We start from the raw sequence: 27,273 nt of genomic DNA, 5'->3' as shown, positions 1-27,273 counted from the left end.
AAAGAATGGCCATGTTCTGTGGTGCATTTTTGAGGTAAGATAACCTGCAGGTTGGTTTTTAATTAATTTAATTTAATTTGTTTAGATTGTAGGCTATTGCTCATTTCGTTTGCGAGCGCTGCGAGCAGCCTGAGCCTGCCTCAGTAGTAGCCTATATATTTAAAAAAAAAAATGTTTTACTCACTGTGGTTTAATAAATAAACATTAATAAACTAACTGTCTGTATGATATGCTTTAAGTGTATTATATCTATGGATTTTATTGTAACCAAGTAAAGTATTAGCGTTGATTTGAGAGGTTAAATTGATCAAACATGTTTTACTCGCTGTCGGCTCGGCTGCTTGGTCGTCATTTAAAAAAAAATGCTCCAAACATTTGTCTAAATTAACTTAAATAAATGAAAAGAAACATAACTAACAAAACGGACCTATTTTAAAGGCTGCAAATAGGGCAGGCTGTCGCTGTGTAATGAGAAAAAAAAGAAAAAAGAAATCGGACTCGGGTCGGGCTGATCATTTTGCCTAGATTTGAGGCCCGTGCAGGGCTCTAGTTGTCGGTGTATTATACAATGTTACAAAACAGAAATTAATATTTCAATAGGTCTGTAAATTAACAGAAAATAAAATATGGTTTATTACTGTAAATTTTAAGTTAAGTCTGTAAAACCAATAATGTTGCTACCGTGTTTTTGACGGTAAAGTTCTGGCAACCACAGCTGCCGGTTTTTTACCGTAAAAATTACGGTTTTATTTTTTTACAGTGTAGGTACTCAAAGCGCTTTACATATGGATGGGTAAATCTCCTCAACCACCACCAATGTGCAGCATCCACCTAGAGCGGCCATATTGTGCCAGAACGCCCACCACACACCAGCTTACTGGTGGAGAGGAATGGTGGAGTGCTTAAGCCAATCAGTATATGGGGATGATTAGGAGGCCATGATGGACAGAGGCCAATGAGCAAATTTGGCCAGGATGCCGGGTTAAACCCCTACTCTTTTTCCGAAGGACATCCTGGGATTTTTAATGACCACAGAGGGTGAGGACCTCGGTTTAACATCTCATCCGAAGGACGGATAGTAGCCTAACAAGAAATCAACATAAACTTGCAAAAGTTTGGTGCAAATAGTGTCAAGCTATTTGAAATAGATGTTTATTGGCCTATAAAATATGTATACTGCATTTCTAATAAACTCATTGTGGTGTAACGTCAGGAATTTAAAAGGTCACAATTCTTTTCATCATAACTGCAAGGAATGTTGAGGCGTGAAAACAAATTAAAAGGCAGCTGTTCCAGAGAACCCATTAGCATATTAGCAAGAGTAGACTGGCAAATCCTGTTTTGAGCTACACTCAAAACAGGGTTTTTGTCTCTGCTCTTCTTTAGTGGAAAGCAGTGTGTCATGATATGAGGTGAATGCATCAATAATATGCTAAATCTAAATACATTTTCATGACCACTAAAAGATTTTTTGATTTGTGCTCTTGACACACATGTAATTAGTCGTGTGGATGGTTACTATATGTCACCAGCTGAAGAAGATGAAGACGAAAGAGAGTTCAGAAAGGTTTCTTTAAACAAAATGGTACTTTAATGAAAACAAACTCAGGTAATCTACGACGACGAGAAAGTAAAATACACACAAACAATAACCACACAGAGTAAAGGTGCATGAGAAACTTAAATACAGTGATAATAAGGAGATGACGAACAGGTGTGATGAGTGGAGTGGTTGGAAAATCAAACTAATGAACACGTGTTGAATGAAAACAAACTAAAAGTTCATTAATGTGATACTAAAGGTTAATAAGTCCAAATAATCGACACTACCATTGTTAATTTTTTCTAACTGGCTGCCAGTAACAGGCAGCTGTACCCCAAAATGTTGTTTTTTTCTGACATATATGTTAACAATTACAGAACATTACACAATCCATTTGAACCTTTAACAATCAATTCAAATAAATTGAGTTGCACAAACCTGCCCATAATCAATGTTACTTTTACACTACTGTTCAAAAGTTTGGCGTCTGTAAGATTTTTAATGTTTTTGAAAGAAGTCTACAGCTCACCAAGGCACAATACATTAAAAAGAGTAATATTGTGAAATATTGCAATTTAAAATAGGGTATCTATTTTCTATTTTAAAGTAACACCAGGTAACTTTTCAACCTTCATAATATATTTCCAAGTCTCTTGTGATGGTACATCGACTTACAATAGGTTGAATGACACGTCTGCCATAACCTGACGGGGTCTGTAGCGTTTTTAATCGTACTTTTAAACTTCGGGTTTCGGGTAGTAACCGGCGAACAAAGAGAACTACAAAACTCGACTGCTTTACGGCATATACGTCACTTCCACCACCACCCCCACTTCCTTAAAATCGCAGGGCTGTCAAGTGTCACGCATTGAGCGTGACAGTCACTCATTTTGGTCTTTTGTCACGCTCTCCCGCCACACATTGTATTTCTCACGCTGAAAAACTATTTGTAATATATTTAATATGCCGCAGCGCCCAAAACTCGGGCCGCGCCGCTCACACTGTGGAACAGGCATGAATTCAAGCGCGTCTCCTCTGGTGTTGTTCGTCTGGGGTTGTTAGCCAATCAGAAAATAGCACTATTGTATCTGGGTAACATTTAAAGCAACAACCAATGACACCCCGTAGTCTGGGGTGTTTTTTTGTCTGCCTGACTATGTTACGGAAGCTATCTTATCCTGCGTTTATCTTCATGAATCAGGTAATGATTATTTGTCTTGCCTCAAGCTATAATGCAAATCGATTTGTAAAATTTGCAGATTTATTTATGGTAGCTTGATATTATAATATTGACGATATATCGTTATTATCTACCACTCAAACATTTCATTGAAGTATCATATAGATTCAGTAAAACGGTAACCAATAGACTAGGCTACTATAGTGACACTGGCTTGTAAACGTGATCATCGCGATCATTTGTCGTTAGAAAAAAAATAAAACCCATGAAATTATATTCATATGACATGCTGAAATATATGCCACTGTACCTGGGATGAAGACATTTCACACGCGACGCAAGCAGAACATCTGCATGTGACCTCCTCCTACAGTGTTCAGGGCTATCATGGTTGTCAATAAATGCACAATGACACAGTTTACGACAGTAGTAGAGGACAATACTGTTTCCCAACTGTAGGGGGACCCCGAGAGCAAAAGTTACCTGGTGTTACTTTAATATATTTTAAATTGTAATTTATTCCTGTGATGGCAATGCAGAATGATTTGATGAACAAAGTTAAAGGAACAGCATTTATATGAAATAGATTATTGAATGCAATAGGGACGGATCTACCGGGGTGGCAAGAATTATCACAAAATAAAATATAGATGTAAGCAATGTTTCAAGTACTGCTTTTCAGCAGTGGTGCGTCAGTATGATGACATAAAAATAATAATAAACTGTAGTAAACTGTATCACATGTTGTACACCCTCAAACTTGTGATTGTACTTCATTTGTAAAGAAAAAACTAGAATTATGTGTACTGTATTTTTGCAGAACTGAGAAATTACTGATATAGTCTTGTGTCAGAAGCTTTAGAAACTACTGTATACTGTAATGAAATTGGGCCAAATGTGCAGATGATGATTAATTTATTACAGTAGTAAAATGAAAATAATGTTTTCCAGAAGTTCATTGCTGTATTGTACTGTATCTGCATCTGTAAATGTATATATGTTGTATACTGTAATAGACACTGAGCTGCAAAATAATTCCTGAATCCCAAGAAGAGGTTTTTGTTACACTGAGTGAATTGATCTCACTAGTGTTCACCGGGCAGGAAAGTAATCGGTGTATTTGTTACGTTTTGTCAAGAGGTCAAAGCTTGATTTTGTAAGAAGAGAATGTATTTTGACTAGTATTTTATTTTGACCAGGAAGTTTGAGGTTTGTGCAAGTTGGTGAATAATTTGGGATAGTTGTGAGAAAAATGGTGAATAGTTTCATGAATTGTGTGTTAGAAATAAAGAAGAACCTATAACTAGATTGAAATGTTTGAAAGACAAATTTATACTGGGTTTTCTTAAAGTCAACTTAAAATCTTAAAAACATAAATGTTTTGCCCATCTAGGTAAAAATAGATTGGCCTATGTCCAGGGTGTTTGCTAAAGTGTTGCTAGGATATGCTGGGTGGTTGCTAGGCTCTTGCTATGCAGCTACTGGGGTGTTGCTGGAGTTGGTATAGGGTGTTCTGGGTGACCACACACTGACATTCCCATCTAATTTCTTTCTAACGTTAGGAAATTTAAAAGTTTTTGTTGCTCTTTAACTTGCACTAAAACGTGAATTACAATCCAAGGAGCCTTTGAAATACTAATAAAAAGGGATGTCTTCTTTAGAGATACAAGCTCAGAAACATTTAGAATCTGTTGATGATTTTCATATAGAGTATCTCGATATGGTGACATGATAGAAAATTAAATTTTGTTATTTAACAATAACAGTAGGCTATATAACAGTAAAGATGATTAGGCTACTAGGCCTATTTGTGAACTCACAATTGTCTAGGCCGTCAGGCCATGAATCCAAAAATAACTACACATTTGCACTTGCTTTGGTATTGCCACACCTAATAGACCTCATGCTTTGCCACATATAAATAATTTTCGAGATCCGCCCCTGGGTGGCGCGTGTGTCAGGTTAGTATTAGGGACAGGGATTCTCTTAGTAAGCAGTAGCAGTAGATTCAGAGGACACCGGGTTTCTTTCAACAGGCGCAGGTATGCCCGATGCTGGAACAGACATGGGTACGGACAGCAGGAGGATTTTTGGGATGAAAGCTAAGGCTCCCGTAGCCACAGAAAACATCCATCCTTCGTCTCTAAACAACGGTCCTCCAGGTGACATCCTCCGAAACTTTCACCACACGAAAAGAGTTGGGAATTATCTGATCGGGAGGAAGCTGGGAGAGGGGTCGTTCGCCAAAGTGCGAGAGGGGCTTCATGCGACCACCGGCGAGAAGGTGAGATTTGTGAACACTGTGAAAATGGCATAATAATAGTTTATAAGTAATAGAAATAGAACAAAATAGAAATTGGTCAAAATCCTGCCAAAACCATAACTTAGGCTAAATGCTGTTGTAGGCTATTTCCAAGCGATTGTTATTGTCTAAATAGGAAAATTGCTCAATGAAAAATTGTTGAGAATCCAGCCAAGACCTGACTAAAATGCAGTTGCATTTGTTATTCTCTAAATTTAGTTTATCCGTTTATCTGAATGTGAAAATGTAAAGTTAAAAAGGAAATAACTTCTGTTTAAATTGTTTTGGTCAATGTCACTCAGGTACCAGCTGCACCACGAGTTTAATTCTCTATTGTAGCTTAGGCTACTTGTAATTTAGAGATTTAATCTAAAACAAATGTTTTCCCTCAATGTTAATATAAAGTTTAAAGCTAAATTTTATTTCAAAAGTACCCAGAAATCAGTTTGTGTTGGCTCCTTGGGGAAAAATAGCAGAACAACATCCCCTATCACAGACATCCCAACAACCCTGCAAAAATTCATTTCAGGGAGGTATCTCTCCCCCCGGAGAAGAGATAGAAGCCCACCCACACTGACAATTGATTGGTTGATTTACAGAAACAGGCCAATCAGGATGCTCACTTATGGAGCGAATTATGTGCCATAATTAAACAAACAAATACAGCATTTTGCAAACAAACTCGATCTGCTTTGCAAAGGAAAACTCGACTCACAAACAAACAAAAAGCAATGTTCAAGTACAAAGGTCAATTTGTCCGAAAATGCAGTGGAGTAACAAATATGTATTGTGTTTTGCAAATATAAATAAATGAGCCTAGACAATATTTCACAAATAAATACAAACCATCCTACAAATGCATATCTGTCTTTTTTGATTGTGAGACACTTGGCTTTTTATGAGATCTCTCGGCTCGATTTTCTCACAAATGCGTCCAGGCAGATTTTCTCACAAATGCAGTTGAGCAACTTCCTCTTCTAAAACACTAGATGGCGCTAAGATAGTGGATTAATTTAGCTCTTGTCTCCCTGGAGAAGCACTGATTTGAAACGCGTGCTTGCCTTTGCCTACAGCTGAGGAAAATAAGTGGTGAACAGGTGAGTTCAGCCCGCTGTCTCTCTCTCTCTGGTTAATTCATTCAAATTAATTAAAACCTATATATAGGTCTACTTTATTTCATTTCAGAATTCTAGATCTGAGCTGTAGATAAACGAAAAATATTTAGTTTTTATTCAAATTCAAATTTATTTATAAAGCACTGAATAAAACAACACAGTTGACCATAGTGCTGTACAAGCAGTAAAACAGTGAGCAGAGAAAAGACAAATAAAAGATATATATATATCCATATATCTAAATAGGTAGTATAAACTTAATAAAAACATTCAACAACATATATTTATAAAAAAATGACACTAGCACCCTTCACACTTATCATAATCGAACGCTATCATAAAAAAATATGTTTTCAGATGGATTTTAAACTGACTGAGTGTAGGAAGGTCCCTAATATATAAAGGTAAACTGTTCCATAGTTTAGGGGCTGCGACCGCAAATGCGCGATCCCCTCTAGTCTTCATCTTTGACCGAGGAACAGCAAGACGTTTTTTAAATTGTGATCGTAGCGATCTCATTGACTTTTGTTCCTGTATTAGATCAGCAATATAAGATGGGGCTAACCCATGTAGAGATTTAAATACAAATAGCAGAATTTTAAAATGAATCCTAAAATTATTGACTAGGCTATCTGTTCCGTCAGATTTTGCGCTGCAAAACATCCATGATCCACGAGTCATGATGACAGTTGTTGTCCATGCTGGAAAATAATCATGACCACCCGAAATGAATTATATATAAATAATTTTAATATCACGGCCATCAAATAGGGTCTACCATGATTGTAAACGGTCAGGCGAGACGGCCACCATTGAACCCGAAAAAAGTAATATAACCATTCCGATAACTCCGAAGCTGCAGTTAAGCTAAACAACTGCATAGTTCCCTTTTAAGCACTAGCAAGACTTCCAAAGAAATCCAAATAAACTTTAGTGACTACAATCGGTTATTTGTCCTTATCCCTCCCCCATCCTCCGCAGGAACTCGGGTCAAACATTCAACCCTGGAGACGTGAGGAGACAGACAAGTGTGAAATAAGAGTCCCATCTGTCTTAGTCTGGCTCACCTCACCTGTTCACGGCTGTTATAATAATTCCATAAATAAGGAGACCAATAAACAGTCCCCTTATGTTTTCTATCTTGGCAAAATCTCCTTTTTATTAACCTTCACAGGTGGCGGTGAAAGTGATTGACAAAAGAAAGGTAAAAAAGGATTCGTATGTCACAAAGAACTTGCAGCGTGAAGGACAGATTCAGCAGATGATCCGACATCCACACATCACCCAACTGCTGGACATCCTGGAGACGGAGAACAGCTACTACCTCGTCATGGAGCTCTGCCCTGTTGGAAACCTCATGAACCACATTTATGAGAAGAAAAGGCTGGATGAAAGAGAAGCCCAGAAATACATACGACAGCTGGTCATGGCAGTGGAGCATCTGCACAGGGCAGGAGTTGTTCACAGGTGAGAAACAAAAAGTCACAGGTCATCGATAAGGAAACTTTAAATGAGACTTTCAAATGAGAAAGGAATAAATGAGACAAAGGAATAAACATTAGTGAATTAATCCTGAAAACTAAGAAACCAGTTGTATACTCCGTAATGTATATAAGTCTTTATTAGAGCACAATGACCAGTTAATTTTTTAAGAACTATTGTGGCATAGTTTATTTATAGTTTAGATGGTTGGTTTGATAAATGAAAGTTAAGTAATTTTTTTTAATTTTCAACAGAGACTTGAAGATTGAAAACCTCCTACTTGATGAACAGGACAACATAAAACTGATCGGTAAGCATTGTCTGAGATTTACATTATGCAAGGTTTGCTCCTCCTGATAGGTCTACTTAACATCACAAAGTCACACTAATAAGTCGTAAAGCAGGGAACCTATGGCTCTTGAACAAAAATCATGCCGCCAGGTCCCTCACCCTTTACCAACAAATGATTGATAAAAAATTAGACCCACCTCATCAGCTTTCTACATAAAAAGCAGCCAATTACAAATCCTTTGTTGTACAGTCTACAGAAGGTAATGAAAAGTTTATCATAACATATTTCAAGTTGTACCGGAAAAAGGCATGTTCAGTGCTGCATCACGATAGAATCAATGGCAAACCACTTATGTTTCTATGGTAAACTAGAGCTCCTGCACTCAGATTCAAGCGGCTACTTAGTTTGTTTGTGGTAATGTTGAAAAGAAAGATTTTTAGAGCAACAGCAAAAATTTATAAAAGTATATAAAAAGTGCCTGGACAGAAACATATACTTTTATTGAAACTGGTGCTCCGCTGTACCAAGAGACATTTTGAAGCATTTTATCGGGTACTTTCGCTTTTGCCGTATCGCAGACACCTTTTATACTTAAATATACTTAAATGTCCTTTTATACACCAATTATAATATATGCATTGCATAATATATTTAGAATTATAAAAATGCATTAACCAAAAACGAAAAAACGTCTTTGGTCAAAAAAGGTTCCTGACCCCTGACCTAAAGTGATGTGACATGAAAGTGTTCATCTTTAGCATGTGGTGAAGACTGATTGAGTAATCAGTATCTCATTAAAAACGAACGACCTCTCACCTCTCTGTGAAGACTGTTGGCAAACATATGGCCTTTATTTAGCAGTTGTGTGTGACAGACAGGGTTAGTGTTGGGAAGCCATATACACTTTTGCATCCCTCCTAGTGGGAAGGTATTTAGAGTCAATCCCTCTATGAGCCAGTACACATAAACATTTTCTTAGTACACATAAACATTGTCTTATACACAACCCTCTCTCTGTTTCCCAATACAGATTTTGGCCTCAGTAACTGTGCGGGAATTCTGGGATACTCTGATCCCTTCAGCACACAGTGTGGCAGCCCAGCATACGCCGCTCCAGAGCTTCTCTCAAGGAAGAAATATGGGCCCAAAGTGGATGTCTGGTCAATGTGAGTTTGCTGAATGTGAAGCACCATGTTCTAAGTTCACATTTAGTAATTTGATTTATTTCTGGATTTGACTATATGTATGTTTTTAATTGTAGAGGAGTGAACATGTACGCCATGCTGACTGGTACCCTACCTTTCACTGTGGAGCCATTTAGCCTGAAAGCTCTGCATCAGAGGATGGTGGACAAAGATATGAACCCTCTACCTCCATCTATCTCTTCAGGTATTGACAGAACTGCATATCTGAGATTTTCAAAAAGATATTTATGATCACAGTGATCACATCCAAAAAGGAACAAGCAACTATTACATGCTGAAAATTAGCCTGTGTACTCCTACCAATTACGGTTTAATGGGTATCATGCTCCAAAGTTGAGCATGAATGCAGTCTTTGTGAGAATGCACCGTTTTTTAGTCCAGTATGGAGCTTTTGAATGCTTAATTGAAAAAAATAGGGATGGTCTAGTGTCACATGGTGTTTTACATATCTCAGGAGATGAAAGATAATCTATTAAAACAGACTCTTCATGAAACATCTAGACTTGTCACGCTATTTTGTAAACCTGTTTGCCATAGAAAAACATTCCCGAGTGTCAACAACACAATTCCATGTGTCATTTTTTTTTGTAATGAAATCATATACTGTAGGTCATAATTTAGATACTTAAAAGATTGTATGTCATTATAATGAGGTTTGCAACTGTGGTTGAGCATTTACTATGTGTAACCGTTGTGTAATTCTCCTTTAACTCTAGGTTTTTTTATTTATTTGACTATTACGCATGGTTAATTTTAATGGCAACAAACATACTCAAAAGAACACAGGGTCAAAATTCTCAGTGCAAAGCCGTCAGCTGTTTACTGCAAATGTGCCAGACAAGTTTTCAACTACAGGAAAAAACGGTTTTATTCTCAAGAAGAAATGATTGGATCTGCTTTATTCAGAAACATTCCAAAAGATGTAAGATTTTTCGATAGTATGTAGTTAAGTAGTCATTGCCATTGAATAGAATGTAATAGAATACATTACCATTGTATTTCACTGACCTAAATGATGCAAGCACAATTCCAGATAAATTCTCTTGAAAATTATGATACTGTCAACATTGTGGTTAATCACATTCTGTGGACTTTTCTATTGCGTTACACTTACGTGAGCATTCTCAACAACAGGTTATTTATTCACTACTAAATCTGTGACAGGATATATTACAACAGGATGATGCAGTGTTGAAATGAGAATAGCATCATTATGTAACACTGTTGCAGAGGCCAAGCCCAAACTTTAAAGGGCATCTTGCCGGGAAAAAAAATATCTAAATTAATACATAACCTTGTATGAAAATACCATATGAAAAGTTAATGCAGGATTTAAAATGTTTTAAAACGACATAAGGGCACCAACTTAGATGATAAAGTGAGCGTTTCTTTGACTGCTCGTAAAAAACGCTTTTTTTCAGCATCGCGTCATTTTACGTCACGAGAGGGAGTTGTGTGTGTGCTCTGCGTCAGCTCAGTGCAGAGTAGGTTGGTATTCAGTAAGAGCGGTCGTGAGTCAGTGTTTTCGGTAGTTTTTGTATTTTAATTTATCATCGTCATGGTAAATTATTGTGTTTGTGGAGGTTGCAAAAACTCCTGCCTGTCAGGACATCGAGTCCACAGGTTTCCTAACAAAAAAAATGCTATCTATCTTTCCTGCCTGGTTGCGGTTTGTGCAGGTGAAGAGATGGGATTTCTCTTCCGCATCGGCTTCGAAAAACGCGGTCGTGTGTAGCGTTCACTTTAGATCGGAGGATTATCATCCCGACAATATTATGATGGAGTTCAACATGGGATGCCGAAGCAAGAACTGCCTCGCATTTCCCACACATGCACCTATGGAACAAAAACGTGTATCAGGAATAAAAATATCTCTCTGTCTCTCGATGAGAAACCGCTAAATTTAACTTTAGTCTGGACGGATATTAATGAGCATGACATACGCCTGATCAGCTACACATTTCCATGTTATACAATTTAAATAAGACAACATCTCTATTGCAAATGCAAACTCCTCCATCAACGCAACGTCATTGCCAAAGAGCTGCATGTACACACAAATCGGATCTGAAAAGTTGCTATTAACTGATATACGATGGTAATAATCTGTACAATACTGTGAGCACAGTGTATATCGTTAGCAAACGTTTATATATCTATAAGCTAACACTGGTCTCTCACCAAGACACCTGCCCTGTTCTCCACTGGTTCTCCTCACACACACCTTAGTGTGTCTCCTCTGACCGTTGTTCTGTCTAACATTAATCCTGGCCTGTCCCTGCTCTCTTGGCAGCATAACAGGCTCATAATTGTATGGCTGTGGTCCGTCATACGAGTAAGTATGAACAATTTCCTCAGCGTCCGAAATGTCATTGCGATCCATTGTTTTCATGTTGTTTGAATAGACCGCTCTCCCGCCCGTTACGTCACGCCATTTTCAGATGCGGAAGTAAAATTTTCTCACAAAAATGACTCAAGAAGCCAATGTAGCGTATTTATAAGTATATTTTAAAGAAAATCTAGTTCCTACATTATATTTCTATACATTGACTCATTGGGTCCTCTAACCTGCAAGATGCTCTTTAAGCCCCTGAGTTGCTGTCCCGGGGTTGAGTAATTGACGCACTTTTACCTTGTTTGATTCATGAAAGTCCAAGTCGTATTTGCAGTTAAAACCATGGGTTCAGTTTATTTCCGTCATATCGCCATTGTTCTCCAGCCAAACTTCATTGCACATGTGTGACTTTGTACTGGTATCGTATGGTGTGTGCGTGTGCGTACGACTGTATTCCCCATCATCCTTTCCTGCTCATCATCTCCTGATTATCCCCTCATCATTTCATTAGTATTACCTGTGCCCCATCTGCTCACTTTTATCTGGACTGTTCTGTTCATTGTCATTTTGTGAAGTCTTGATTTACCCTCACGCTATCTCTGACCCGTTTTCTCGTGCTTGCTTGTATATTTTGACTTGGACTCTGTACTCGTTTGTGAACCTCAGCCGCCGGCCCTGACCTTTGCCTGTTTAAACTACTATTCTTGGATTGCCCTTATTTGTGATCTGTTTTTGAGTTTTATGTCTGCTGTTCTATGCTGGCTCACCTGTATAAATAAACTACTGCAGATGGATCCAAATGCCTCAGCTTCTTCGTCACAGAAGACTTCACCGCAACAGGATCCAACAGATTTCCATCGACTGGCCTCAGAGGTATCCTATCAAGCTAATGTGTTGGCCACTCATCAACAACAGTTGGTAAAATTGACAAATCTCACCGAGGAACTTGTGAGATCAGTCCGAGCCCTATCTCCACCGAGCGCGGCTGATAATCAAGCCTCGAGCACAGCTGCATCTGCTCCCGTTCCACCTGCCGTGAGTAACAATTCAAACCATTCCCAAGTTATCCCTTCCTGAGAAGTTTGATGGCTCACCCTCTACCTGTAGGGGATTTTTTTTGCAGTGCAGCTTGTATTTTGACCAACAGACCCAGTCCTTCTCCACTGATGAGAGCCGCGTTTCCTTCATGTGTTCTCTGCTCACCGGCCGGGCTTTGGAATGGGCTACTGCACTCTGGTATGGAGGTCGGCTCTCTTTCCCCCCTTATAATGAGTTTTTGACCCTATTTAGAGAAGTGTTTGAGCATTTTGCGGGAGGGAAGGATCCTGGAGAATTATTGCTCACGTTACGCCAGGGAAATCCGACCGCAGCTGACTACACGCTCTCGTTTCGGACCCTTGCTGCCCAGGCCGGATGGGAGAAGGAACCTTTAAAGCTCCTGTATCGCAAGGGACTCAGCCCGGAGCTCCAGGGAGAGCTGGCGTGCCGCGACAACGGTAAATCATTGAGTCAAATTATGGAGCTCGCCATCCGCCTCGGCAACCTAATTCGCGCACTTCCCTGTTCACCGCACTGGGGACTGTGCCATCGGGGCCGTACCACCACACGGAAGGGTTTACCCGCTGTCAAAACCTGAAACTGAGGCCATGAGGGCGTACATAGATGAACAGCTGGCTAAAGGTTTTTTTACTCCCTCCACATCTCCGGCTTCCGCCGGGTTCTTTTTCGTTAAGAAGAAGGATGGGGGTCTTCGGCTGTGCATTAACTATCGTGGTCTTAATGAAGTGACAGTCAAATACCGCTACCCCCTTCCATTGGTTCCAGCAGCCCTGGAGATGCTCCGTACTGCCCGCTACTTCACTAAGCTGGACCTGAGGAACGCATAGAACTTGATTCGCATTCGGAGTGGTGACGAGTGGAAGACGGCGTTCTCCACTACATCTGGGCACTACGAATATCGGGTCATGCCGTTCGGCCTTTCCAACAGTCCTTCTGCTTTCCAAGCTTTTGTAAATGATATTTTCTGGGACATGTTACATCAGAGAGTTATTGTTTACATTGATGACATTTTGATTAATTCTGATTCCTTTAAGGAGCATGTCCAGGATGTTCGTGCGGTTCTCAAGCGCCTGATCGATAACCAGCTCTATGCCAAGCTCTCCAAGTGCGAGTTTCACCAGACACATATCTCCTTTCTGGGCTATATCATCAGTGCGCACGGAGTTCTGATGGATGACAGCAAGGTCAGAGCCGTGGTGGATTGGCCCCAACCTTCCTCTGTTAAGGAGCTGCAGCGCTTTTTGGGCTTTGCCAGCTTTTACCGCAGATTCATCCCTAATTTCAGTGTAATCGCTGGTCCTCTCACATCGCTGCTTCGTGAAGGGGGCAAATATTTTAAGTGGACGGCGGATTGTACTGCGGCCTTTGATCGACTTAAGGAGAGATTCACTTCCGCTCCTATTCTCCGTCACCCAGATCCTGAGAGGGAGTTTATCGTTGAAGTGGATGCATCGAGCACAGGAGTTGGGGCTGTTCTGTCTCAGAGGCAGGGGAGCCCGACGAAAATGTTCCCATGTGCCCTCTTCTCTCGCAAGCTTAATTCGGCGGAGCGCAATTATGACGTGGGTGATCGCGAACTCCTTGCAATGAAGGCCGCCTTTGAGGAGTGGAGGCACTGGCTGGAGGGAGCTCACCAGCCTTTCACTGTGCTCACTGATCACAGGAATCTTGAGTACATCAGGTCAACTAAGCGTCTAAATGCTCGCCAGGCTCGCTGGTCACTGTTCTTCTCAAGATTCGATTTCAAGATCACCTACAGGCCGGGCTCCCAACGGCAAAGCTGACGCCCTGTCTCGCCAGTTTGACGGTCCTTGTGAGGAATCGAAACCTGAACCCATTGTTCCATCTCCTCTTAACGTGGCTCCGGTTCAATGGGACATCATCTGTGAGGTCACCACGTCTCTAAGTAGTCATCCTGCTCCACCAGAGTGTCCCGCCGACCGTCTCTTCGTTCCACCCGGACTCCGCCACAGGGTGCATCAGTGGGTTCACTGCACCCCCAACGCAGGTCATCCAGGTATTGCGGCTACCATACAGTTAGTTACCAATCGCCTTTGGTGGGTTTCTCTCCAGTCGGATGTCATAAAGTTTGTTCATCAATGCTCTGTTTGTAACGCAGTTAAATCCTCCCATCTCAAGCCCGCTGGTCTGTTACAACCTCTGCCAGTACCTCAGCGTCCCTGGTCGCACATCGCAGTGGATTTCGTTACGGATCTACCCCCATCACAGGGGTTTACTACTATCCTCTCCGTGGTGGATCGCTTCTCTAAGTCCTGCCGTTTCATTCCCCTGACCGGCCTGCCCACGGCCTTAAACACAGCCGAGGCTTTTATCAATCAGGTTTTTCGGCTCTTTGGTTTGCCCGAGGACATTGTCACTGACCGTGGTCCCCAGTTTACCTCCCGTGTCTGGAGAGAGTTGTGTTCCAAACTCAATACCAATGTCAGTTTAACTTCTGGTTATCATCCTCAGGCCAACGGGCAGGTTGAACGTCTGAACCAGGATTTGATTCAATTTCTGAGAACTTACTGCCACCAGAACCAGCAGGACTGGAGTCGCTTTCTGGCCTGGGCGGAGTATGCCCAGAATTCCTTGTTAAAACCTGCCACTGGTCTAACACCCTTTAAATGTGTTTTAGGTTTCCAGCCACCACTCTTCCCGAGGGCCGAAGAGCCCTCCGACCTCCCAGCAGTAGACGCATGGCTCTGGTGCAGTGAGGCCACCTGGGAGGCTGCTCACGTTCACTTACAACGCGCCATCCGCCGTTTTCAGCACCAGGCGGATCGGAGGAGGCGTGAGGGTCCCAGGTATCGACCCGACCAGTGGGTGTGGCTCTCTGCGCGAGATCTCCATCTGAAGCTCCCGAGCAGGAAACTGTCTCCTCGCTTCGTCTGGCCATTCAAGATCCTCCGCCAGATAACACCAGTTTCTTTTCGTTTAGCTCTCCCTGCTCATTAAAAGATCTCACCCACATTTCATGTGTCCCTGCTCTGTCACGGAGCGCTCAGTGACTTCTCCTCCTGGTTGCATCAGATCTCTCTCTCCTGCGTACTAGGACTGCATTCCCCATCATCCTTCCCTGCTCATCATCTCCTGATTATCCCCTCATCATTTCATTAGTATCACCTGTTCCCCATCTGCTCCCCTTTATCTGGACTGTTCTGTTCATTGTCATTTTGTGAAGTCTTGCTTAACCCTCACGCTATCTCTGACCCGTTTTCTCGTGCTTGCTTGTATATTTTGACTTGGACTCTGTACTTGTTTGTGAACCTCAGCCGCCGGCCCTGACCTTTGCCTGTTTAAACTACTATTCTTGGATTGCCCTTATTTGTGAGCTGTTTTTGAGTTTTATGTCAGCTGTTCTATGCTGGCTCACCTGTATCAATAAACTACTGCAGATGGATCCAAACGCCTCCTCCTCTTCGTCACAGTATGTGGTCAAAAACGGTCTGTGCTTCCGGGTAACATCTAAGGTTGATTCCTATTTATACTAAGAGCGCTAATTGGCTCTTACAACCGTGATTTTCCATCTCAAGGACGCAAGGTTGTGCGGTCATCCCTTGACTAATGCAAGATATAGGAGAATCATAATGGCCACAACATTATACGTTTTTCCTAATAAATAATAATTTATTTGTCCTAATAAATCAATTAAACCTAGTGACTGACCAAGGATCATAAACCTTTGTAATTTGAGCTACCTGTATTGTCTCCTTCTGTTAAGTTTTGTGTCCTTCGATAATTTCTAAGGAAATGGGCCCAAAATGATCAGAAAGGATCTGACTGTGACGCCATTGACGGCGACTGTGCAGCTCAGAGTCTGGATAGGTAACCAGGGGAAGGGATGCATCATGCCGCCCCATAAGAAGCAAGTTAGGGGTCACAGGGTCAGGATCGGCAATGTCAGATGACACATAGCCTATGGGCTTGGGATTTAAGATGCCTTCAATTTCAACCATGACTGTGCGTAGTACCTCCTCACTGACAATTTGAGCACCTAGGGTAGTCTCCAGAGCAATTTTGATGGAGCGTATTTCACGCTCCCAGCTTCCACCAAAGTGAGGTGTGTGTGGAGGATTGAATTTGAAGGAAATCCTCTGCCTGGCCAGAGTTTCCTTAAGGTCAGGGGTCAGGGATTGATAGGCATCTAGGAGCTCTTTCTTGCCCCCAATGAAGTTGGTACCTCTGTCAGACAGCAGCTCAAATGGTTTACCTCTGCGAGCAATAAAGCGCCTGAGCGCCATCAAGAAGGCATCTGTATTCATGTGACTGAGTAGATCAAGATGCACGGGCCTAGTCGTCAGACATTTGACAATGTAAGGAACTCAGCTTTTTGGAAATATTAATAATCAATAATATCTTGTTATTATTAATTATAAATATTTGGGTCAATTAATTGGATTAACTTGATGTGGCTGAATTAAAATTACAATCAATTAATCAGTTCTTCCAACGAACTCTTTTGATTATTAATTTATTCTAAGAAAAGGGTATCTTCCATGGCCACCGAAGAATAATTATTTCTTCGCCTGTACTTGTACTTTGAGCCAGTAGCAAAAACCTTGATCGTAAAGTGACTTGTATTGCAAGCAAAACAGAACCAAATACATATTATGTACAAGTTTTATTAACTAAATATAGATATTTATATGAATATAAATAAACTAAACAACATACACACATGAATACATAAATAGGTTAGTGATAGGATGAAATTGGAAACCGGAAGAGGGTCTATGAGAAGAGCCATCAGAATTTCATTTTCACATTTCATTGAATTGAATACTTGCATTTGTAATGGGAACAATTCTTGAAGTTGTTGAGAATTGAAGTCGTTGATGGTTCCGGCAGTGTCAAGTGGAAGTTGGTTGAGCGTTCTCTTTCTCCAGGAACGCATGATTGGTTTGGTCAAGGCCTGGGACTCTGTTGAGGCCACGCCGAGCACCCAGGAGAAGTGAGGAAGTCAAAAGGATGGGTGATTGGAGTCGTTGTTGGTTGGAGTCTTTGTTGGTTGGAGTCTTTGTTCCAAAACTCCTGAGATTGTCCTTGGTTCTTTGTGAGAGAGTCTTCTCTCTTTTTACATGAGGCCGGATCTGGTTGGAATCGAGGCCTGCTGGGCCCTGGGGCCCCCGTGGAGGGGGAGGGGGCTCCCCAGTCTCACCAGAACAGTGTTGCGGCTGGATGAAAAAACTAAGAGAGAGAGGTCACATGTGGACTGTCTCTAATAAGGCCTGGAGAAGATCCTCCCCTAAGGGTTGAACTCGACCAATCAGAAAGGGGACATGTCTGAGAGGGGAAGCGGCTCTTAGTTGATTTATGGTCTTTGTCCCCAGCATGCTTAGACTGTTCATTCAAGCTCAAATAGACATAACAAATTCACATTGCATTCTAAGAGAAGGTGATGTACATCAAAGTGTGTGTCATTAAATGAGGATTAATTTGCTAGGAAGCATGATACAGGTGAGGTTATATTGACCGTTGGGTGGTTGTTCAACCACATACACCCCAATCCAACATACCATGTTGTTATACCTAATAGTACACGAGACAGTAAATCATCACAGTTTCTGTGAGGCATGTTCCTTCATAGATCAGAGTAACACCGCAAAGTTTATTTAATTAAAGATGGTCTCTCTCTCTTAAGCATGTGGCGCATGTGGCCACATTCCTTTGAGGTCGTAAAGTCTGTTATCAGTCTTAAAGTGTTCTGTAACCGGACACCCGGCTGACAAAGTAACTTCATTTGTGAGGTTAGTTTTGGGGGAGAGTTTCATAGACCTTTATATTCATTAAATATAGTGAATATGAATAATTAGTGTGTGTCTGATTGGTCCAGACCCTACAACAATTATTCCCCACCGTTTTTCAGCTCGTCTGCCAATCTTTACCGTGTAGGCCCCAAAACGATCCATCCCAGTGGAATAGAACAGAGGTTCGTCAAGGCGAAGGCGAGCGGGAGGGAGATCTGCCATTCGGGGAATAATAGGATATGCTCGGAATTGTTGACATTTCGGGCACCTATGCTGATATTTTCTGACTGCCTCACGACCCCTCAGGATCCAAGACCGCCTCCTTAACTCAGCAAAAAGCCTTTCTGGCCCAGGATGTTGTAGGTGGTCATCACAATCCTTAATTATAAGTGTTGTGATTGGATGGGTAGGGTCCAGGACTAATGGATGAACGGCATCAGGGGGTAGATCACTGCTTTGCCGTAACCTTCCGCCTACTCGAATGAGCCCTGATGCTGGGTCCTGAACTTCCCAGATCCCAATGGTCAGTGGGTAAGGTCATCTCCCTTCATCCTAGCAAGGATGGTCGTTGTAGGGTTGCGGATGTCCAAGTCAAGGACAGGACATATACAAGGCCCGTTGCCCGCCTATCCCTCTTCCAGCCTTACCTGATATTCCCTGATTGATCAAATTTGCAATACAAATTTGGGGGCGGCTGTTGAGAAGTTTTGTGTCCCTTAAGCTGTAAGGTGCAAAGCATGTGCCACACCCCTCTTAGCCTGTTAATTTTCCTATTAACTCTAGCTCCACCCATTTGATTTCAAGCCAATTAGGACGCTATATTAGGCTTTATTAACTGCACCTGTGCCCACAGCATGTTCCTTCTGTTTGTTGCACATGGATGTATTGTGCAGACAGAGGACTGAGTTTTTCTCCTTTCTTTGTTTTTTCCTGCGTGTGTGTAATTGACCATGTAAGTGCCTTTTGTTTGATACTTAATATTGTTCTGTATTTCTTAAGTTTGTCTTTAAAGGTGTTTATTTTTATGCTTGCTATATTTCCTGCTTAGGCATTGCCTTTAGTTATTTAGATGTATATTTGATGAACCGCTGTATTCCTATGTTCCTTTGTAGAAACCACACGCACACAAAAATAAATAAAGAAGTTGATACCTGAGTGACTAGACTGGACCTGTTCTTACCGACAGCCCCATTGGCTTCAAGCTAGCTACCTAAGCATCCCCTTTACTCCTTTTCACCTTCTGTCTGCTGACAAGGACGTGCTTATTTTTTGTCTACTTAAAGTAACATGGCACAAAGTCCTCACTGCTTCCTGTCTGTGTTCACAGCTGCCGTTAATCTGCTGAAGAGGCTGTTAGAGCCTGACCCCGACAAGAGACCCAACATCCACCAAGTGATGACCGACTCGTGGCTGCAGTTGGGCAACCCTCACACTGGAGTTCCTTACTTAAATGGGTTAGTCATCTAATATGCTTTAAGCTAAATTGCTTTTATTACATCTTTTATGACATTGTGACCTAAAATATCTCCTTTTAACTCTCAGAATCCACATTGAGGAGATCAACCATACAGTTCTGCTCCACATGACTGAGAAAATGGGCTACAAACACAGTGAGGTGCTGAGTGCGGTGCTCACTAACAAAGCTTGCCACACACTGGCTGTGTACTTCCTCCTCAACAACAAAATGAAGAGACTCTCAAAAGAGTACAGGGTAAGTTTGAGGAACCAACATCTACACGATTATCCTTCATAGAACCTTGTCAGATGTGTTTCCTGAGCGTTTAACACAGTCTCTTTCTCATAGGAGAAACAGTACAACATGGAGAAAGAGAAAAAGAGCGAGCTGTTTCAGACCCAGTGGAGGAAGCACATTGAGAAGGTCACGATTCCACCCAAGCAAACACCCGTCTATCTCACTGTGAGCAAAGGCCCCACCAAGGAGAAGAAACAAAGAACTGGTAAGTGCCTAGACTATATACACAGTTAAACATAGACATGTATGAACTAAACGAGTGGTTAAGATGTGATCTGGCACAGGGTCATTGCTAGAGTCAGAAGAGATAAGGGGCTTAGCCCCTGAGAACAAGTCTTGACAAAACAATGCAAAATATCTTTCAGAGAAATTTCAGCAGACAAAAATCTCCAGACAATATGAGCGTTGGAAAGTTATAAGTGATCTAGGAGCTTTATACAGCGTATCCCACTGAAAAGGTCTATAGTTAACACCTTTACTAATTATGCCTACACTGCTTAAACTTTTGCCATAAATAATATAATTAGGTAAGAGTTAATACATAGAATAGCCAGTTATTTTATGGTAAATTATTGGTTATTGTTTATTGGTAAATTGGCTATTCAGAAAATAAACAATAGATGAACTGGGGAAATAAATAAATAATCAATTGGAAAAATAATCGTTAGTTTCAGCCCTATTTGACAGTAAATCAAACAGAGACAAATGTAAACCCTTCAGAGCTGTTCAGGTTATCACATCGAAAAATAACATAAGTTGAAGATTCAAGATGACTTCATTAGGCACTTCATTAAAAAAACCTGTTTCACACTGTTCTAGTCATGTAACTATCCTGAAGAATCTTCGAGGCTTGAAATTCTTCAACTCCACAAACTCAGTATAACGCATGGAACATCGTACTGTTGCGGTATGCAGACACAGGAGAGGAAGATGGATGGTGAATAGTGATTTATTGATAATATAAAGGTGCAGTGATAATAAGCATGGTAGTGGAGTCCAAAGGAGGAAAGGAAGACGCTGGAGACAGGGGAATAGTCCACGTGGCATGAACGAGGTCGGACAATGAACTGTGGTGTGGAGTGTGCATTTGTGATGGCAGTGATGATGATGACGCGAAGATGTGTGTGATTGGAGATGCTGGGAAATGAAGTGCAGAGGATGGTGACTAGGTGGAAATGTGACGCGTGCAGTTGGTTAAAATTTCTGAAATCTTTCTCGCCTAAGTGAAAATGTACTATCCCCACGTCATTCCAAACCTGTATGACTGACTTATATCTGTGGAACACAAAATATATTTTGAAGAAAAAGTCTTGTCTGTTTGTTTGTTTTTCTGTCAGTCTGTCCATACAATGAAAATCAATTGGTGCATGTTTTGCCTGACTTTCATTGTATGAACAAAAACAGTTCACAGTAGAAACATTCAACAACACCTTTCTTAAAGCAGTTTAAAATGTAAATGTCCAGCACTAAATTGCAAAATACCTTAATATTTTGACAGTAATATAAAGATATTTGCCTGTACAAATAAAGACATGAGTTGGAACTTTCTCCTATCAATTTCAGGTCTTATGAAAGCTGTGACTGGAGGTTTTAAAGATGTTTACTCAGGACGTGGTGGTTGCATCACATCCTCCTCTCTGGAATGCCGGAGATCCACCCTGTGTTCCCGAACAACCCGCAGCCAGGCCATCCTACACCCAAGACCCAGCCGCCCCAGAAAGACAGCGCCAAAGCTGTCCACACCCCTATTCGCCCACCTTACTCCCTCTGCGCTCATTCCTGGACTTCCGCAAGGAACCAAGCAAAGAAGCTCCTCCATCACCATGGTACAAACTAACCAACGGAGCACTTTCTCCACCTCGACATGTGTCTGCTTTTCAGCCCGATAGCTCATACTTGAAGGCCACAATCCCCAGCCCACCTGTTCTCATTGTCAAACCTCAGCCCAAGAAAGACTGGTCTAGCTCCTCAGATTCCAGCGGTAGCCCTCCCAGCAGCGGGGGTAGCGAAGAACCCGACAGCCCTCAGCAACGCAGCAAGTTCCCTTCCATGGGTATCGGGCAGATTTTAAAGAAAAAGCTTCCGCCCTTCAGCTTCCAGCTGCCCCCGTTCAGGCCAGAGCCTGCAGTGGAAGTGGAGTCTCCAACTCCCTACCATATGCAAACTCTGCTCTGCGCCTCAGGGGCTCTCAAAACCCTGTGCTGAGGACGAGAACTTGTCGATTATATAAAATCAGATGTATGCAGTACTGTATTCTCTCATCAAAAATGCTTGCAGTAACACGGAGAACAGATATATTGCTAACCCCACTGGGAGTTATTTGGCATGTCATACACAGCCTGCAGAGAACATATAGAACACAAATAGACCTTGAGGTAATAAAGCCCCAGGACAGTAGACACTGAAACTAAGTTCACATGCAGCAGCATGTTCAACAGGCTTCTAGTGCCATGTAGCAGCTGAGCCACAGCCTGTAACGCACAATTGTCACTGCCCACAATAATGTGTGTACTAATATATGTTCATGTACTATAATACAACAAAGACTGTTAATGAATGTAAAAAAAGAAAAAATCCAAGGCACTCTTCTTCAAAATTATTTAAAAAGCCTTTATTTACTGGCTATTTCATAATAGAAAATTTAAAGACATAGGGAGAAGCAACCCACGCGTAGCGGCGCAAACAGCCTTCTTCAGGATGTGTTAATGAATGGTTGGAGGGTTTTTTGATAGTGCACTTATTTGAGCAAACAATATTAGTGATTTTTAAGCTCTATTTAATTGGAAGATAACATTCCGCGTAGGGCATTTTGTATAGCCTTAAATATCTTGCATTCTGCCTTCAAGCTGAAATGGAAGATTTTCAGTTGCGGCAAGCAGGGTGGTGCAATTGCTAAAGAGTGTCACCTGTGCGCCACACCTGCCTCGAGTCTCACGGAAGGAGATCTGGAAGAATAAAAGGAGGGATGACAGTAAAAGATGAGAGAGGGCCAGGTCTGTACTTTGTTTTGTTTATTTTGTTTTGTTTATATGTGGCAGTCGTACTTTCGTTTTGTGTTAGTTTATTTTTGGATTATGTTAAACGTTCACCGGTTCCAGCCTCCTTCCTCAAAAAAATTGAATAAATCAACAAACGTAAAACGGCAGACCATCATGTAAAAAAATAGATTGTGCAATAGTGTATACTTGATGGCTGACCTGGTTATAACAAGAGATTCAGATGCCTGAGTGCCTCTGCATAGAACTCACGTGTCTTTAATTCCATGCATTTAAAAATGAGTAATGCTGCCACATTCACTTTCACATTCATGTGCACAGAAAACTTATGAGCTATGAAAAACTTTTTTTTAATCTCAACTGCATTTTCGCATGCACACCAGGCATTTTTTTCCCAAAGCGATGTCAGTTTTTTGTTGACACGTCTTTGTACTTTTGTTACGGTGAAGATACATTTGAAGGTCTTTTGTAAGTTTTGCATTGATTTGCCAAGTTAAAGGATATTTTAATGCTGTAAAAAAAGATTTTAAATGTATATATTTAAAGATTATTATTTGTGTTCTGAATTTTCTATTCTAATGCAGCATGTATTACTTTTTTGACACAAATAAATGCACAATACCCAAATTTCAGTTGTATTTTTTTGTTCATATACACACAAAATGGCTCTTAATAAAATTATAATTTTTGATGGTAATTAAAAGAGTTTGTCACAGAAACTAAATTTTAACAGTCATTTAGACTACAGACAAACAAGTGACCTGGTGTAACTCTATACACTTTTCCCATGAGAACCCGGCAATAACCTTTAAAGGGGTGGTATAATGCCCCTTTTTACAATATATAAAATAAGTCTCTGATGTCTGATACATGAGTGTGTATGTGAAGTTTTAACTCAAAATACCCCAACAGATAATTTTTTTTATAGCATGTTAAAATTGTTCCTTTTTGAGGGTGAGCAAAAATGCGTCGTTTTGTGTCTCTCTTAATATGCAAAGGAGCTGCTGCTCCCGTCACAGAGGGCGGAGTTTCAAGAGCTTGTGTGTGTGCGTGTGCGTGTTTGTGTTTGTGTGTGTGTGTGTGTGTGTTAGCAGCTCTGATTAGCTCACACAGACAAGCACTAAAATGTCAGAAACTGTTCTGCCTTTTATGATTAAAGCTGCAGTCCGTAGTTTTTCCTCTATGTCGCCATCCTTGTTCGAAATCTACATTTGTAGTTTAGATCTAGCCGTATTATGTGTGATGCTTGGAAAGCTGTTTTGTGTGTTCTGATATATAGACCTCCTAGGTATAACAAGGATTTTATTCAGCAGTTTTCAGAGTTTTTATCTCATATTGTGTCTATTTGTGATAATATTTTAATTCTTGGGGACTTTAATATTCATGTGTCCGAATAAGCCTATGGTTTCTGAGTTTTTACAATTGGTAGACTCTTTTAATTTCATGCAGTCTGTTTCAAGTCCTAGTACTACCCATGAACAAGGCCATATCTTGGATTTGTTCTTGTCTCTGGGGCTTCCAATTTGTAATATTGATGTTTGTAATGATATTTTGTCTGATCACATGCCTGTTATTTTTAGTGCCTGACGGATGTGATTTGTTCTCATCTCATTACGTCTTCAACAGCTGTAGAGTTTTCTGAGGTATATATCTCCTCTTCATTTGTGAGTGTGATTGAGTCTCCTCCTATTTCTGTGGGCCCAGATGAACTGTTGACAGTCTTTAATTCTGTTTGTTCAGATATTTTGGATGTGAACGCCCCATATAAAGTTAGGAAACCAAAGATTAATTCTATACCCTGGCTTAATAATTATACTCGTTCTTTGAGGCCGGAATGCAGAAAGGCTTCCCCTGTAAAGACGTATAGGCCGAGTATTGTTGTGCAGTAGTCTGGCCCCTTACATTCTGCCAGTTCGCTGACATTTAGGATCCGCCTGTGCTTTCCGGTCCCAATGTCGACGTAGATGGTCAGCGGGACGGATTTGGCGTGGTGTAGGAGGATGAAGAAAATGTCTGTGTCTGGAGTCCTCACCACAGCCACCTTGTGCCCCAGTTGAGCAGCATACAGCAGGTACAGAACAACCCGGGTGTCAGTCTCTTCCTGGGTTGACTCCAGCTGAGGTATCTCACATGTGGTCACCTGAAACAAGTTATTGAGTAAGGTGTGATAGTATATAGTAAGACACCATTTTATCAGTTTCTCGTGTATAACTGGGCTTGGCTAAATATTTTCCAAAAGTTTCTAATAAAGAAGAATAGTGAGAAAGACTGTCAAAATAGTCACATTGCCACCCGATGACTCCAAATGATATGCTTTGCCTTCAACGACTAGCACTGCTGTTCCACATGTCTCCAGCCGTGATGCAGATGCTTTGCTGCCCCACACCTCAAGTAGCAGTTTACAGAGTTGTGTCTTGTTCTCATCATTTGCCAGGAAGAGTTTGAAGTCACTCGGCTTCCTTGTTGCAGGACCACCTATAATGTACCGCTGGGACAAGCCACGACGCAATCTCTCCTGAGCTTTGACAGAATCATCATGGTAGGAGTCCGTTGAGAAGACAAAATGCTTCTTAGCCACCATATGGTCAAGGGACTGGAGACAAATTCCCTCGAACGTTGGTGGGAGGTTCATCAAGGCATGGAAGAGTGCATTGCCATCCTGGATGTAGAAAGCATCCTTCGGATAAGGCACATCTTCAGAAACATCTTCCATCAAGTAGTGAAGGATTGCAGCCTTGTTGGTCTTATTGAAAAACCCATCAGCTGTGCCTAGGCTTGGAGGAACTGGGAAGAGTGAGTACCGCATCAGCAAGGTTGAGGGGTTCATCCAGGTTCTGTGACTTGATGAGCAGCATGAAGGCAAGGTCACTTTGTTCACGGTACTGCAATACCTGCAAAGATCAACAGGTGAACAATACTGTTATCCTCAGTATGCCATGTATTTTATATGTTATGCCCTAAATTAATACATTATTAACTAACTGTATTTTTCTATGTACATTTCTGAAATGCATTTTCTGTAAAGCTGCTTTGAAACAATGTGTGTTGTGAGAAGCGTTATACAAATAAATTTGAATTGAATTGAATGTATGTATGTCAACTATATATATATATATATATATATATATATATATATATATATATATGACAACAATTATTCATTTTGGGGATTATGGGGTCTCATACCTTTCCTTGGGAGCCAGTGAGCTTGACTGTTTTGTTTGAGGCATCCATAGTCTTCAGCTTCTTGTTTGGCTCAAAAAACAGCTCCTCAGAAGAGCCACTCACAAAGCGATCTTGGATGAAAGCTTCCTTGGACTCCTTACCAGCCGCCTCCGCACGTAGGACATCAAACTCCACCTCCGGGGAAGCAGGGGCACCAGATGCGAGGCTGTAGAGGTGCTCTTTGTCAACCAAGGAGAAAGGATTGGTAAAGTTTTGAATAGCAGAGATAGTACGCTGAACTGCCTCCTCTGATTTCTTGACTTCAGCTCTCTCCAGTTCTCGATGTTTTCCGGCCTTCAAGCTGTCAGGGTCTTCCATGAGGTCACAGATCTCCAGCATCTTCTCAAAGTATTGAGCCCGAATTGACGTGGTACGACACCATCGCTGGTAGGCACCATACATGGAGAAGAGACCTATGAACCCACCTGAAAAGATAGTATTATAATTAGATTTTTAGTAACACACATACTTTTTCCACAATAGTAACATTTTGTTTTAATCATAGAATCAGTTGTAGTATTAGCTCAACATTCAAGTAGCCTACCATCTGACTTTGCAAATCTCATAAATGTCTCCTCCATTGTCTTGTCCACTGCACAGAGTGAGCCAGGGATCAGAGACCGGGCCACTGCAATGCCACCTTTCTGCAACAGCTCTTTTGCACCGGGATGAGACCTATCAATATTTGTCAGGAATACCTCCAGCCACACCAAGTACCTGTAGAGGGGTAGAATATTACTGATTATTAATTCATCACCATTACACATACATAATGACATTGTCTACTATATTACTCATCATACTGTACTGAACGTCTCATGTCACTTTGTCTGAAATATGAATTACCTTGAGTAGTTTGGCCCATCATACGCAAAGAATAGATCTGCCATGTCCCCGTTGCATTTGTGGAATAGAGCCAAGTTGTTTGTCTTTACAGAGTACTGCAACATCAGGATCAGACGGGCATGATCAATCACACTCATCCAGAATGTTGCAGTCTTGCCAAGGTGGCCGGCACGCACCTTGTTTTCATATG

General features: G+C 41.2%; 1 pseudogene across 1 annotated transcript; it reads left to right on the top strand.

Annotated features, from left to right (window-relative positions):
- Positions 1 to 4,722: 4,722 nt before the first annotated feature.
- On the top strand, positions 4,723 to 23,636 carry LOC143749758 (hormonally up-regulated neu tumor-associated kinase homolog A-like; annotated as a pseudogene). Its single transcript, XR_013207073.1, has 9 exons — positions 4,723 to 5,007; positions 7,315 to 7,607; positions 7,877 to 7,932; positions 8,945 to 9,080; positions 9,176 to 9,303; positions 19,591 to 19,717; positions 19,806 to 19,974; positions 20,068 to 20,221; positions 21,580 to 23,636. The product of XR_013207073.1 is annotated as a hormonally up-regulated neu tumor-associated kinase homolog A-like (transcript).
- Positions 23,637 to 27,273: the final 3,637 nt, after the last annotated feature.

Source organism: Siphateles boraxobius, unplaced genomic scaffold (genome assembly GCF_051911475.1).
Source record: "Siphateles boraxobius isolate OS27281-9 unplaced genomic scaffold, OSU_SipBor_1 25, whole genome shotgun sequence".
Taxonomy (NCBI): domain Eukaryota; kingdom Metazoa; phylum Chordata; class Actinopteri; order Cypriniformes; family Leuciscidae; genus Siphateles; species Siphateles boraxobius.
The sequence above is the reverse complement of the archived record's forward strand: the minus strand, read 5'-3'. Positions and strand labels throughout refer to the sequence as shown.